Source organism: Mustela putorius, unplaced genomic scaffold (genome assembly GCF_011764305.1).
Source record: "Mustela putorius furo isolate JIRA1106 unplaced genomic scaffold, ASM1176430v1.1 tig00003944_pilon_pilon_pilon, whole genome shotgun sequence".
Lineage (NCBI taxonomy): Eukaryota > Metazoa > Chordata > Mammalia > Carnivora > Mustelidae > Mustela > Mustela putorius.
Window position 1 is genome coordinate 334,136 of NW_025422088.1, and position 14,778 is coordinate 348,913.

The 14,778-nt window shown below is 38.1% G+C and overlaps 1 pseudogene; it reads left to right on the forward strand.

Moving 5' to 3' along the window:
- The first annotated feature begins 8,054 nt into the window (after window positions 1–8,054).
- LOC101671249 lies at window positions 8,055–11,522 on the forward strand (annotated as a pseudogene).
- Window positions 11,523–14,778: the final 3,256 nt, after the last annotated feature.

The following is a 14,778-nucleotide window of genomic DNA, read 5'->3' on the forward strand; positions in this document are numbered from 1 at the left end:
GGGGTCAGCGTGGCCTCAGGTCCCGCAGGGTCACAGAAGGATCGGGGGTGTCTGAGTGTCGCAGAGCTTGCGGGTATTGGAACAGGAAAGCCGGCTACAGAGACAGAGCCGACAGTAAGCTCGCAGCTCCGGGTGACCTTGAACCGGTCGCAGGCTCAGTGAGCTCGGAGCGCAGCCGGAGGTCAGGCAGACGGGAGTAACTGGGCGCTGTTCTCTGAGGGCGTACTGAGGAGTGCGGCCCTGGGCTCTCGGCTCCTCCGGGCCGGAGACCAGGAGGCCACCATTTGTATTCCCGTCCTCCAGAACTCTATGGAAAGCGCTCAGGGAACAAAAGCTCCTGAAAGCAAACTCGAGCGGATTAATCACCCCAGCCCCGGGTAAGGGCGGTGTAATTCTACCTGGGGCAAAGACAATTGAGAATCACTACAACAGGTCCCTCCCCCAGAAGATCAACAAGAAATATAGCTGAGACCAAGTTCACCTACCAAGGAGAGCGATTTCAATACCAAGGAGAGCAGCAGAATTCCAGAAGACGAGAAAGCCAAGCAAGGAACTCATGGCTTTTTCCCTGTGATTTTTTTTAGTCTTGCAGTTAATTTAATTTTTTTCTTTTTCATTTTTTTTTTTTCTGGCCTTTGGGTAACATTTTTTTTAACTGTTACCTTTTTCTTTTTTAATGATTTTTTACTAGTTTATCTAATATATATATTTTTTCTTTTTTGTATTTTTCTTAGGTGTTTTCTTTTTTTTTAATTCTTTTATTTTTTTTTTTCTTCCTTTCTGAATCTCTTTTTATCCCCTTTCTCCCCCTCACGATTTGGGATCTCTTCGAATTTGGTTAAAGCATATTTTCCTGGGGTTGTTGCCACCCTTTTAGTATTTTACTTGTTCCTTCATATACTCTTATCTGGACAAAATGACAAGACGGAAAAATTCAACACAAAAAAAAGAACAAGAGGCAGTGCCAAAGGCTAGGGACCTAATCAATACAGACATTGGTAATATGTCAGATCTAGAGTTCAGAATGACAATTCTCAAGTTTCTAGCCAGACTCCAAAAAGGCATGGAAGATATTAGAGAAACCCTCTCGAGAGATATAAAAGCCCTTTCTGGAGAAATAAAAGAACTAAAATCTAACCAAGTTGAAATCAAAAATGATATTAATGAGGTGCAATCAAAAATGGAGGCTCTCACTGCTAGGATAAGTGAGGCAAAAGAAAGAATTAGTGATATAGAAGACCAAATGACAGAGAATAAAGAAGCTGAGCAAAAGAGGGACAAACAGCTACTGGACCATGAGGGGAGAATTCGAGAGATAAGTGACACCATAAGACGAAACAACATTAGAATAATTGGGATTCCAGAAGAAGAAGGAAGTGAGAGGGGAGCAGAAGGTATACTGGAGAGAATTATTGGGGAGAATTTCCCCAATATGGCAAAGGGAACGAGCATCAAAATTCAAGAGGTTCAGAGAATGCCCCTCAAAATGAATAAGAATAGGCCCACACCCCGTCACCTAATAGTAAAATTTACAAGTCTCAGTGACAAAGAGAAAATCCTGAAAGCAGCCCGGGAAAAGAAGTCTGTAACATACAATGGTAAGAATATTAGATTGGCAGCTGACTTATCCACAGAGACCTGGCAGGCCAGAAAGAGCTGGCATGATATTTTCAGAGCACTAAACGAGAAAAACATGCAGCCAAGAATACTATATCCAGCTAGGCTATCATTGAAAATAGAAGGAGAGATTAAAAGCTTCCAGGACAAACAAAAACGGAAAGAATTTGCAAATACCAAACCAGCTCTACAGGAAATATTGAAAGGGGTCCTCTAAGCAGAGAGAGAGCCTACAAGTGGTAGATCAGAAAGGAACAGAGACCATATTAAGTAACAGTCACCTTACAGGCAATACAATGGCACTAAATTCATATCTCTCAATAGTTACCCTGAATGTTAATGGGCTAAATGCCCCTGTCAAAAGACACAGGGTATCAGAATGGATACAAAAACAAAACCCATCTATATGTTGCCTCCAAAAAACTCATTTTAAGCCGGAAGACACCGCCAGATTTAAAGTGAGGGGGTGGAAAAGAATTTACCATGCTAATGGACATCAGAAGAAAGCACAGTGGCAATCCTTATATCAGATCAATTAGATTTTAAGCCAAAGACTATAATAAGAGATGAGGAAGGACACTATATCATACTCAAAGGGTCTGTCAAACAAGAAGATTTAACAATTTTAAATATCTATGCCACCAACGTGGGAGCAGCCAACTATATAAACCAATTAATAACAAAATCAAAGAAACACATCAACAATAATACAATAATAGTAGGGGACTTTAACACTCCCTTCATTGAAATGGACAGATCATCCAAGCAAAAGATCAGCAAGGAAATAAAGGCCTTAAACGACACACTGGACCAGATGGACATCACAGATATATTCAGAACATTTCATCCCAAAGCAACAGAATACACATTCTTCTCTAGTGCACATGGAACATTTTCCAGAATAGATCACATCCTCGGTAAAAAATCAGGACTCAACCGGTATCAAAAGATTGGGATCATTCCATGCATATTTTCAGAACACAATGCTCTAAAGCTAGAACTCAACTACAAAAGGAAGTTTGAAAAGAACCCAAATACATGGAGACTAAACAGCATCCTTCTAAAGAATGAATGGGTCAACCGGGAAATTAAAGAAGAATTAAAAAAATCATGGAAACAAATGATAATGAAAATACATCGGTTCAAAATCTGTGGGACACAACAAAGGCAGTCCTGAGAGGAAAATATAGCGGTACAAGTCTTTCTCAAGAAATAAGAAAGGTCTCAGGTACACAACCTAACCCTACACCTAAAGGAGCTGGAGAAAGAACAAGAAAGAAACCCTAAGCCCAGCAGGAGAAGAGAAATCATAAAGATCAGAGCAGAAATCAATGAAATAGAAACCAAGAAAACAATAGAGCAAATCAACGAAACTAGGAGCTGGTTCTTTGAAAGAATTAATAAAATTGATAAACCCCTGGCCAGACTTATCAAAAAGAAAAGAGAAATGACCCAAATAAATAAAATCATGAATGAAAGTGGAGAGATCACAACTAACACCAAAGAAATACAAACTATTATAAGAACATACTATGAGCAACTCTATGCCAACAAATTTGACAATCTGGAAGAAATGGATGCATTCCTAGAAACATATAAACTACCACAACTGAACCAGGAAGAAGTAGAAAGCCTGAACAGACCCATCACCAGTAAGGAGATGAAACAGTCATTAAAAATCTCCAAACAATTAAAGCCCAGTGCCAGACGGCTTCCCTGGGGAATTCTACCAAACATTTAAAGAAGAACTAATTCCTATTCTCCTGAAACTGTTCCAAAAAATAGAAATGGAAGGAAAACTTCCAAACTCATTTTATGAGGCCAGCATCACCTTGATCCCAAAACCAGACAAGGATCCCATCAAAAAAGAGAGCTATAGACCAATATCCTTGACAAACACAGATGCGAAAATACTCAACAAAATACTAGCCAATAGGATTCAACAGTACATTAAAAGGATTATTCACCACGACCAAGTGGGATTTATTCCAGGGCTGCAAGTTTGGTCCAACATCCGCAAATCAGTCAATGTGATACAACACATCAATAAAAGAAAGAACAAGAACCATATGATACTCTCAATAGATGCTGAAAAAGCATTTGACAAAGTACAGCATCCCTTCCTGATCAAAACTCTTCAAAGTGTAGAGATAGAGGGCACAAACCTCAATATCACCAAAGCCATCTATGAAAAACCCACCACAAATATCATTCTCAATGGAGAAAAACTGAAAGCTTTTCCGCTAAGGTCAGGAACACGGCAGGGATGTCCATTATCACCACTGCTATTCAAAATAGTACTAGAGGTCCTAGCCTCAGCAATCAGACAACAAAACAAATTAAAGGCATCCAAATTGGCAAAGAAGAAGTCAAATTATCACTCTTCGCAGATGATATGATACTATATGTGGAAAACCCAAAAGACTCCACTCCAAAACTGCTAGAACTTGTACAGGAATTCAGTAAAGTGTCAGGATATAAAATCAATGCACAGAAATCAGTTGCATTTCTCTACACCAAAAATAATACAGAAGATAGAGAAACTAAGGAGTCAATCCCATTGACAATTGCATCCAAAACCATAAGATACCTAGGAATAAACTGAACCAAAGAGACACAGAATCTATACTCAGAAAACTATAAAGTACTCATGAAAGAAATGGAGGAAGACACAAAGAAATGGAAAAATGTTCCATGCTCCTGGATTGGAAGAATAAATATGGTGAAAATGTCTATGCTACCTAAAGCAATCTACACATTTAATGCAATTCCTTTCAAAGTACCATCCATCTTTTTCAAAGAATTGGAACAAATAATCCTAAAATTTATATGGAACCAGAAAAGACCTCGAATAGCCAAAGGGGTTTTGAAAAAGAAAGCCAACATTCGTGGCATCACAATTCCGGACTTCAAGCTCTATTACAAAGCTGTCATAATCAAGACAGCATGGTACGGGCACAAAAACAGACACATAGATCAATGGAACAGAATAGAGAGCCCAGAAATAGACCCTCAACTCTATGGTCAACTAATCTTTGACAAAGCAGGAAAGAATGTCCAATGGAAAAAAGACAGCCTCTTCAATAAATGGTGCTGGGAAAATTGGACAGCCACATGCAGAAAAATGAAATTGGACCATTTCCTTACACCACACATGAAAATAGACTGAAAATGGATGAAGGACCTCAATGTGCAAAAGGAATCCATCAAAATCCTTGAGGAGAACACAGGCAGCAACCTCTTCGACCTCTGCCGCAGCAACATCTTCCTAGGAACAACGCCAAAGGCAAGGGAAGCAAGGGCAAAAATGAACTATTGGGATTTCATCAAGATCAAAAGCTTTTGCACAGCAAAGGAAACGGTTAACAAAATCAAAAGACAACTGACAGAATGGTAGAAGATATTTGCAAACGACATATCAGATAAAGGACTAGTGTCCAGAATCTATAAAGAACTTAGCAAACTCAACATCCAAAGAACAAATAATCCAATCAAGGAATGGGCAGAGTACATGAACAGACATTTCTGCAAAGAAGACATCCAGATGGCCAACAGACACATGAAAACGTGCTCCATATCACTCGGCATCAGGGAAATACAAATCAAAACCACAATGAGATATCACCTCACACCAGTCAGAATGGCTCAAATCAACAAGTCAGGAAATGACAGATGCTGGCGAGGATGCGGACAAAGGGGAACCCTCCTACACTGTTGGTGGGAATGCAAGCTGGTGCAGCCACTCTGGAAAACAGCATGGAGGTTTCTCAAAATGTTGAAAGTAGAACTGCCCTATGACCCAGGAATTGCACTACTGGGTATTTACCCTAAAGGTACAAACGTAGTGATCCAAAGGGGCACGTGCACCCGAATGTTTATAGCAGCAATGTCCACAATAGCCAAACTATGAAAAGAACCTAGATGTCCATCAACAGATGAATGGATCAAGAAGATGTGGTATATATACACAATGGAATACTATGCAGCCATCAAAAGAAATGAAATCTTGACATTTGCGACAACATGGATGGAACTAGAGCATATCATGCTTAGCGAAATAAGTCAAGCAGAGAAAGACAACTATCATATGATCTCCCTGATATGAGGAAGTGGTGATGCAACATGGGGGCTTAAGTGGGTAGGAGAAGAATCAATGAAACAAGATGGGATTGGGAGGGAGACAAACCATAAGTGACTCTTAATCTCACAAAACAAACTGAGGGTTGCTGGGGGGAGGGGTTTTGGAGAAGGGGGTGGGATTATGGACATTGAGGAGGGTATGTGCTTTGGTGAGTGCTGTGAAGTGTGTAAACCTGGTGATTCACAGACCTGTACCCATGGGGATAAAAATATATGTTGTAAAAAATAAAAAATTTAAAAAAAAAGAAGTAAAATTTGTATACAAACACATTATTTGAAGCTAAAGAAAATCAAACAAACAAAAAAAAGTTTAAAACAGATTACCTTCAAGTTTGCAACAGTTAGCAACCATTAGGCTCATAGATGACTTCTAATAGCAGAATGGAAGCAAGATAGCGGAAGAATAACATTTTAATACATAGGTTTAAAATAGTCTTAAATCACATATTTTAAATAAAGAAAAAATTCAAGAATGAATGTGAAAAATAATATTTCTAGATAGGCAAATTCTAATAAGATTCACCATCAGCAAACTGTCATAAAGTGAATGCTTTTTCCTGAGGAAGAAGAAAAATGATCTCAGTTGTCAGTTTGGACATGTAGAAAAGAATGAAGAGCAACAGAAATGATTAAAAAAAAGTATACTTTTACCAAGATATCTAAATTCTGGGCCATCAAGCACACTTCCACAAATTTAAAATAATAGAATTCATACAGTATCTACTCTCAGACCACAGTGGAATTTAATTAGAAATCAATAACAGAAAAATGGAAGGTCCCAAAATATGGGGAGATTAAATAACATGCTACTAAATAACACATTGGCCAGAGAAACAATCAAATGAGATAATTTAAAATATATTCAACAAAATAAAAACTGAAAGCATAACTTATCAATATTTGAGGGTTGCAGTGAAAGCAGTAGTTAGAGGGATATTTACAGCATTGAAAATAAATCTTAGGAAAAAAGAGAAAGATCTAAAATCAATTTCCCACCTTCCCAAATTCCCACCTTAGGAAACTAGAAAAAGAAAGTAAACTAAATCCAAAATAAACAGAAGAAAAATAACATAATAACAGCAGAAATCAATGAAATCTAAACAGGAAATCAATACAGAAAAATTCATGAAATTAAAACCTACTTCTATAAGAAAATCAATAAAATTGACATAGAAAAAAAGGACACAAGTTACTAAAATCATAAATGTCTAAAAGGGGGGTCACCTGGGTGGTTAAGTTCGTTGAATCTCTGGTTCTTGATTTTGGCTCTAGTCATGATCTCATGGGTTGTGAGATCAAGCCCTATGTTGGGCTCCCCAGTTAACCAGAAGTCTGCTTCTCTCTCCCTCTCCCTCTGGCCCTTCCCCACACTCATGCAAACACTCTCTCTCTCTCAAATAAATAAATAAATAAATAAACACCAATAAAAATAATCCAATTAAATAAAGAGTACCAAAAGCAGTTGGGAGCAACAAAGCAGAAAAGAATATGCAATAGGAAGAAGACAGTCTCTTTATAAATGGTCTTGGAAGGGTGCCTGGATGGCTGAATTGGTATAAGGATCTGACCTGTGGTTTTGGAGCAGGTTCTGATTTCAGGGTCCTGAGATGGATCTCAGCATCAGGTTCCATGCTCAGCAGGGAGTCTGTTTGAGATTCTCTATTCTCCTTTCCTTCTGCCCCTCCTCCTGCTCACATGCCCTCTCTCTCTCTCAAATCAAATCAATCAATCAGTAAATAAATCTTAAAGAAATAAATGAAAGAAGGGACATTACTTCAAATCTCATGGATATTAAAATGATAATAAAGGAATACTACACTCATAAATACTCTATGCCAACAAATTAGATAACCTAAAAAAAATGGACAAATTCTTCGAAAGATACAATCTGCCAAAAGTCCTACAAGAAATAGACAACTGAAATAGGCCTATATCTTAAAGATATTAATTCAATAATTAATAGGCTTCAAAAATAGCAAGTACTATGTCCAGATGAATTCAATAGTAAATTTTATCAGGGATTGCATGGAGCACTGGGTGTGGTGCAAAAATAATGAATACTGTTATGCTAAAAATAAATAAATAATAAATTATAAAAAAAAGAAAACAAAAATATGTGAATTTTCTACTATTTCTTTCAAAGGATAAAGAAGAGAGAATACATTTTAACTAATTCTATGAAGCCAGTATTAAACTAATATTAATACCAAAACCAAAGATATTAAAAGAAAAGAGCAATTATCCTGAACATAGATGCAAAAATCTTCAAGAAATATCAGTGAGTTGAATTATACAACATGACCAAGTGGGATTCATACCAGGTATGTAAAGCTTATTCAACATTTGAAAATCCATTAGTGGGGTGTGTAAGTGGCTCCGATGTTTAAGCATCTGCCTCCAGCTCAGGTCATGATCCCAGAGTCCTGGTTTGAGTCCTATATCAGGCTCCTTGCTCTGTGGGAAGTCTTCTCCCTTGGCCTCTGCTTCTCTCTCTCTTTGTCGCTCATGAATAAATAAATGAAATCTTAAAAAAAAAAAAAAAGAAAATCCATTAGTGGATTCATCACACCAACAGGCTAAAAAAGAAAATTCACATAATCATGTCAATAAACACAGAAAAGGCATTTGACAAAACCTAATACCCATTCATAATGCAACAACTCTCACTGAAGTAGGGATAGTAGCAAATTTCCTCAAATTGATAAAGAATATCTAAAGAGCATATGGCTAACATGATAATTAAGCTTTCTCACTAAGATCAAGGGCAAAGCAAGGACACCTCCCATCACAACTTTTTTCAACATCATACTAGATGTCCTTGCTTAGGCAAAGACATTAGCACATCCCCCGTTTCAAATACTTAGGTAAAAAAATTTAACAAAATGTATACAAATCTACATGATGAAAACTACAAAACTCTCACATATCCAATAAAAAAACTAAATATATATAGAGATAAGAAGTCTCAAAATGTCAAGATGTTAGTTCTTCCCAACTTATTGATAGATTCAATGCAGTCCCCATCAAAATACCAGCAAGTTAATTTGTGGATATTGACCCACTCTGAGGCAAAAGACTCAGAATATCCAACACAATATTGAAGAAGAACAAAGTTGGAGGACAGACCCTACCCAATTCTAAGACTTGTCCTAAATCTACAGTAATCATGACAGTGTGCTGTTGCCAAAGAACACATAAATAGATCAATAAAACAGCTTAGATAAATTAGAAATAGACTCCCATAAGTGATGAGCTTATGCAGCACAGAGGGTTTTTGGGTTGGCTGAAATAATATGTATGTTACCACGAAGGAGGATACACATCTTTATGCTTTGTCTAAACCCACAAAACGTACAACACCAAGAATGAAGCATAAGGACAAAATGTAAAGTATGGGGTATGTGAGTGCATATTCATCAATCTTAAAAAATGTACCATTCTAGTGGAAGTGTGGATAGTAGGTAAGGCATGAAACTACTAAATGTGTATATGCAAATCTAAATGAACATTGGCTACATAGATGTAAAGGTAATGCATTATAAGGGATTAAAAGGATTAGAATTGGGCGCCTGGGTGGCTCAGTGTGTTAAGCCGCTGCCTTCGGCTCAGGTCATGATCTCAGGGTCCTGGGATCGAGCTCTGCATCGGGCTCTCTGCTCAGCAGGGAGCCTGCTTTCCCTCCTTCTCTCTCTGCCTGCCTCTCTGCCTACTTGTGATCACTCTCTGTCAAATAAATAAAATCTTAAAAAAAAAGGATTAGAATTAAAACTAAATGGGAAAATAGCATTTTTTAAATTAATTTATTTATTTTCAGAAAAACAGTATTCATTATATTTTCACCACACCCAGTGCTCCATGCAATCCATGCCCTCTATAATACCCACCACCTGGTACCCCAACCTCCCACACCCCCTGCCACTTCAAACCCCTCAGATTGTTTTTCAGAGTCCATAGTCTCTCATGATTCACCTCCCCTTTCAATTTACCCCAACTCCCTTCTCCTCTCTAACACCCCTTGTCCTCCATGATATTTGTTATGCTCCACAAATAAGTGAAACCATACGATAATTGACTCTCTCTGCTTGGCTTATTTCACTCAGCATAATCTCTGCTAGTCCCGTCCATGTTGCTACAAAAGTTGGGTATTCATCCTTTCTGATGGAGGCATAATACTCCATAGTGTATATGGACCACATCTTCCTTATCCATTTGTCCGTTGAAGGGCATCTTGGTTCTTTCCACAGTTTGGCGACCGTGGCCATTGCTGCTATAAACATTGGGGTACAGATGGCCTTTCTTTTCACGACATCTGTATCTTTGGGGTAAATACCCAGGAGTGCAATTGCAGGGTCATAGGGAAGTTCTATTTTTAATTTCTTGAGGAATCTCCACACTGTTCTCCAAAGAGGCTGCACCAACTTGCATTCCCACCAACAGTGGAAGAGGGTTCCCCTTTCTCCACATCCTCTCCAACACATGTTTGTTTCCTGTTTTGTAAATTTTGCTATTCTAACTGGTGTAAGGCATTTAAATTGAGGGGATGAAAAAACTAATAGCGTTGATCCTCCATTCTGTTTCCCTAGATAATTGTCCCCCCATTTCTGTTAGCCTCCAATCTCAATTCCTTGCAATTCTTGGCCAAAAACTCTTGGTCGCTAGAGCATAAAAACCTATTTCTTTTGCAAAGGACAAAACAGCACTGAGGCATTGCTTACACTCCAAACTTACTAGGTGAGACTTTTCCCCTTCCTTTTGCTTGCTATTAGTTACCCATCTTTGTTGTTTCTCCTTGAAACCCTTATTTAACATGTTACCAACATATAATACATAATCTTAAAATCTGCTTCTGCAAAAGACAGTTTTCAGTTTGGATCTAATAGTTAAACTCTACTATAGTGTTTATCAGTGTATGGAAAGGAGTAAAAGATCCAAAAACATCAAATTTGATCAGTCAAGCTTGCATGGTATAGTCTTTACCTTTGACCAATTTATAGTAAAATAGTGTGTAAATTCCAAACTAAGTGGAAAAAATAGAAGAATAATAAAATAATCAAACCAAAATAATGCTAGAAAGGGGAAGTAAAGAATCACAAAGCAGAACAAACAAAAAGCACATTGTGAGATGATAAATTTAAAATCAAATTTATCACTGGTTACATTATTGATCCCATAAGTATGTTTGGCGAAACAAAACAAACAAAAACCAGATACAGCAGGCACTGGATGACAATGTCTGCATGGGATTTGCAGGGATCACTTCTGGCATGGGATAATCATCAACAGGGCCTATGGAATGCCAGAACCACCGACTGACCATGAAGGACCCAGGTACCGTGGTGTGGCTTCATTACCAGTCGCATGTAGCACTACATGCAGAACAATGGACGCAAGCTGTTTGACATCTCTGCACTTTTTGCAAGTTTTGAATTTGATGGCACCCCCAGACTCACCAGACTGAACCTTGGGGGACACATCAAGCCTGAAGGCCAATGTCATAGGCTAGGGTGACAAGTCAGGATGTGAATTTCCAGAGAAGAATTACACTGACAAATCCATAGAGACACAGACCCGAGATAGATGACCTGAGCTGGTTATCAAGGCCCTCCGAGAAGAGATTCTGTCTGGCAGCAAAAAACATTGAACTGGTTATCATGAGGTGAGATCAACCCCTCAAGATTTTAAATCCTGAAGAAATTGAGAAATATGTTGCTGAAATTGAAAAAGAGAAAAAAGAAAATGAAAAGAAGCAAAAGAAAACATCATGATAATGAAATCTTGCTGGAAGTGCTTTTTAAATTCAGCGTGGATGATTCTCATAATGACATGTAGGCATTTCCATTCCATTTATCTACTGTCCAAGTGCCTGCAATAAACTTCTGAGTTTGTTAAAACAACAGCAAGAACAGATATATTGAAAACATGCTGTACTATTCCATTCGTATTCAATTCAAAAACAGTTGCACCTAAATCATAGTGTGTAGGGGTTGATACTTAGGTAGTGAAACTATAAAACAAAGGAAACTAAGCAATCACTTCTTGAACTGAGGAAGAAATGTCAGCACTGTGATTACTTTGAGAAAGGAAAGAGGTGCTTTTTTGTAAGGAGCATTGTCTGTGATGGTCAGTTGTTGTTGTTTTTTTTTTTTTTCTTTTTTTTTTTTTTAAGATTTTACTTATTTATTTGAGAGAGAGAGAGTGAGAACACAGGAGCAGGAGGCAGGCAGAGGGAGAAGCAGACACCCCACTGAGAAGGGAGCCTGATGAAGACTGGATCCCAGGCAGCCCTTTAACCAACTGGGCCACCCAGGTGCCCCTGTGATGGTTAATTTTATGTGTTAACTTGACTTAGAGCTAAGGTGCCCAGTTGTTCAGTCAAAGACTACTTTAAATGTTGCTGTGATGGTATTTTGGATAGGTGTTTAACATTTACCATCGGGTGACTTTAAGTAAAGCAGCTCACTTTCCATAATGTGAGCGGATCTCAACCAATCAGTTGAAGCCTTAAAAACAAAAATTGAGACTTCCTACAGAAGATTTCTGCCTCAGCACTATAATAACATAGAAATGCTGTATGAGTTTTCAAACTTTTGGCTTGTCCTATGTATTTTGGAGTGAAGACTGCACTATTAACACTTACCAAATTTTCAACCTATTGTTCAGTCTCACGATATTCAAATTTGACAGCTCCCACAATTGCATGAGTCAATTCCTAAAATAAATTTAAATTTTAATCTCCATCCCTCTCTCTCTCTCTCTGTGAATATATGTATACATATATGCATTTATACATACACACACACACACAAACACACACACACATACATAGGAGAGAAAAGTGAAGGAGAGACAGAGAGAGAGACACACACACAGAATATCCTATCTCAATATATATTCTGTTTGTTTTGTTTCTCTGGAGAAGGCTGACTGATAGGGCTTCTGAGTTGCTGGCCATATATATATATTTTTTTATTTGTGTGATGGTGATGGTTTACGTGGGTATTTTTTTTTAATTTATTTTTTATTTATTTTCAGCATAACAGTATTCATTATTTTTGCACACACCCAGTGCTCCATGCAATCCGTGCCCTCTCAAATACCCACCACCTGTTCCCCCAACCTCCCACCCCCCCACCTCTTCAAACCCCTCAGATTGATTTTCAGAGTCCATAGTCTCTCATGGTTCACCTCCCCTTCCAATTTCCCCCAACTCTTTCTCCTCTCTCACTCCCCATGTCCTCCATGCTATTTGTTATGCTTCACAAATAAGTGGGTATTTTTTTAAAGTGGAAGAGAGTGTGCAAGTGTGACCGGCAGGAAGATCAGAGGGAAAGAACGAGAGAGAATATTAGGCAGGTTGCAATTCAGAGCCCATTAGAAGGCTCCATTCCACAACCCTGAAATCATGACCTGAGCCCAAATCAAAAGTCAGAGGCGTAACCTACTGAGCTACCTAGGCACTGCCATGGGTGTTCATGGTCTAATAATTCTAAGTATTACATTTAAGTTTATGCCATTTTCTTTATGTAATTGTATTTCAGAATAGAAAATGAAGCAAAAATAAGTAACAAGGAAAAAGAAGGGTGTGTGTGTGTGTGTTATATTTAAACTTCTTTTACAGAATGCCCAATTTTCATACTGCACTTTGTTATTTGCCCACAGTCTGACGTTAACCAGTGTCAGAGCCCTGTGACAAGAAACTTCAATCATGTAATCAAACATGTCAGTCCTAACATCCTGAACTTCTTTTCTTCCATGTCTTTGTAGCCACGCTTTTCTTTGCAGTTTTAGTCAACCTGAACTGAATTTATACTACCTTAAACCTGAGGTAATTTCCTTTAACTTCCTTTTCACCAGAAACACAGACAAGTTTACCATAGTGAGTAATTCTATGGTTTCCACAGAGAGTTCAAGTTACTTAGCCACTGGGGAATTTTATTTAACCAAAACAAAGTAAAAACAAAAAAAATAGCTTTGGCCTGTATAAAAATGTAGAGATTAAAAGCAGTTTGACAAACACAACTCATTTCATTTAAAATCATTAACCATGTGAGCTTAGTATGATTATCCTCATTTTATAGTTGAGGAAATTGGCATTCATAGAGCATATATAATGGCTCCATATCACTTAGTTACCACCAGGAAAGAAACCAACTAGGAATCCAGGGTTTCTTTCAGATCCAGTTTGTTGCTGGTATATCACAGGAATTGGTTTCAAACAGAACGGGTCTATTTAAATGACTTTCTTGAATCCTAAGGTTCATAAGTAAGCTAAATTCCCCCAATAGAATGATGTTGTGTGGCAATTTGCACTTTCAAAGTGTTTTACAGTTATATTTTTAGCCAATTGTCAAGGTTTAAATATTGTTTTTATTTTTTTCGAAGATTTTATTTATTTATTTGACAGACAGAGATCACAAGTAGGCAGAGACGTAGGCAAAGAGAGAAGAAAGCAGGCTCCCTGCAGAGCAGAGAGCCCGATGTGGGGCTCGATCCCAGGACCCTGAGATCATGACCTGAGCCAAAGGCAGAGGCTTTAACCCACTAAGCCACCCAGGCGCCCCTAAATATTGTTTTTAATATTATCTTGGGTGTATGTATATATTAATATTGTCCAGATGAAGGCACTGAGGTTCAAAGATAATTTGGGACTTAGAACATTCACCTGGCTGGCTCAGGCAGTTAAGCATCTGCCTTCTGCTCAGGTCATGATTCCAGGGTCCTGGGATTGAGTCCCTCATTAGTCTCCCTGCTCAGCAGAGAGTCTGCTTCTCCCTCTCCCTCTGCCTGCTGTTCTGCCCACTTGTGCCCTCTCTTTATCTCTCTGTAAAATAAATAAATAAAATCTTAAAAAAAAAAGAACACTTGAATTCAAAGCCTGTGCTTGGCCCGATTGTCATATTACACCTATACAGTCAGAATGTTAGAGATAGCTTTTGAAATTTTGTAAACCCCTGTGGAAATTATTTATTACACTTGCATAGTTACATGGGTATTAATTGTACAAGCAGTATGTGTGTGTGT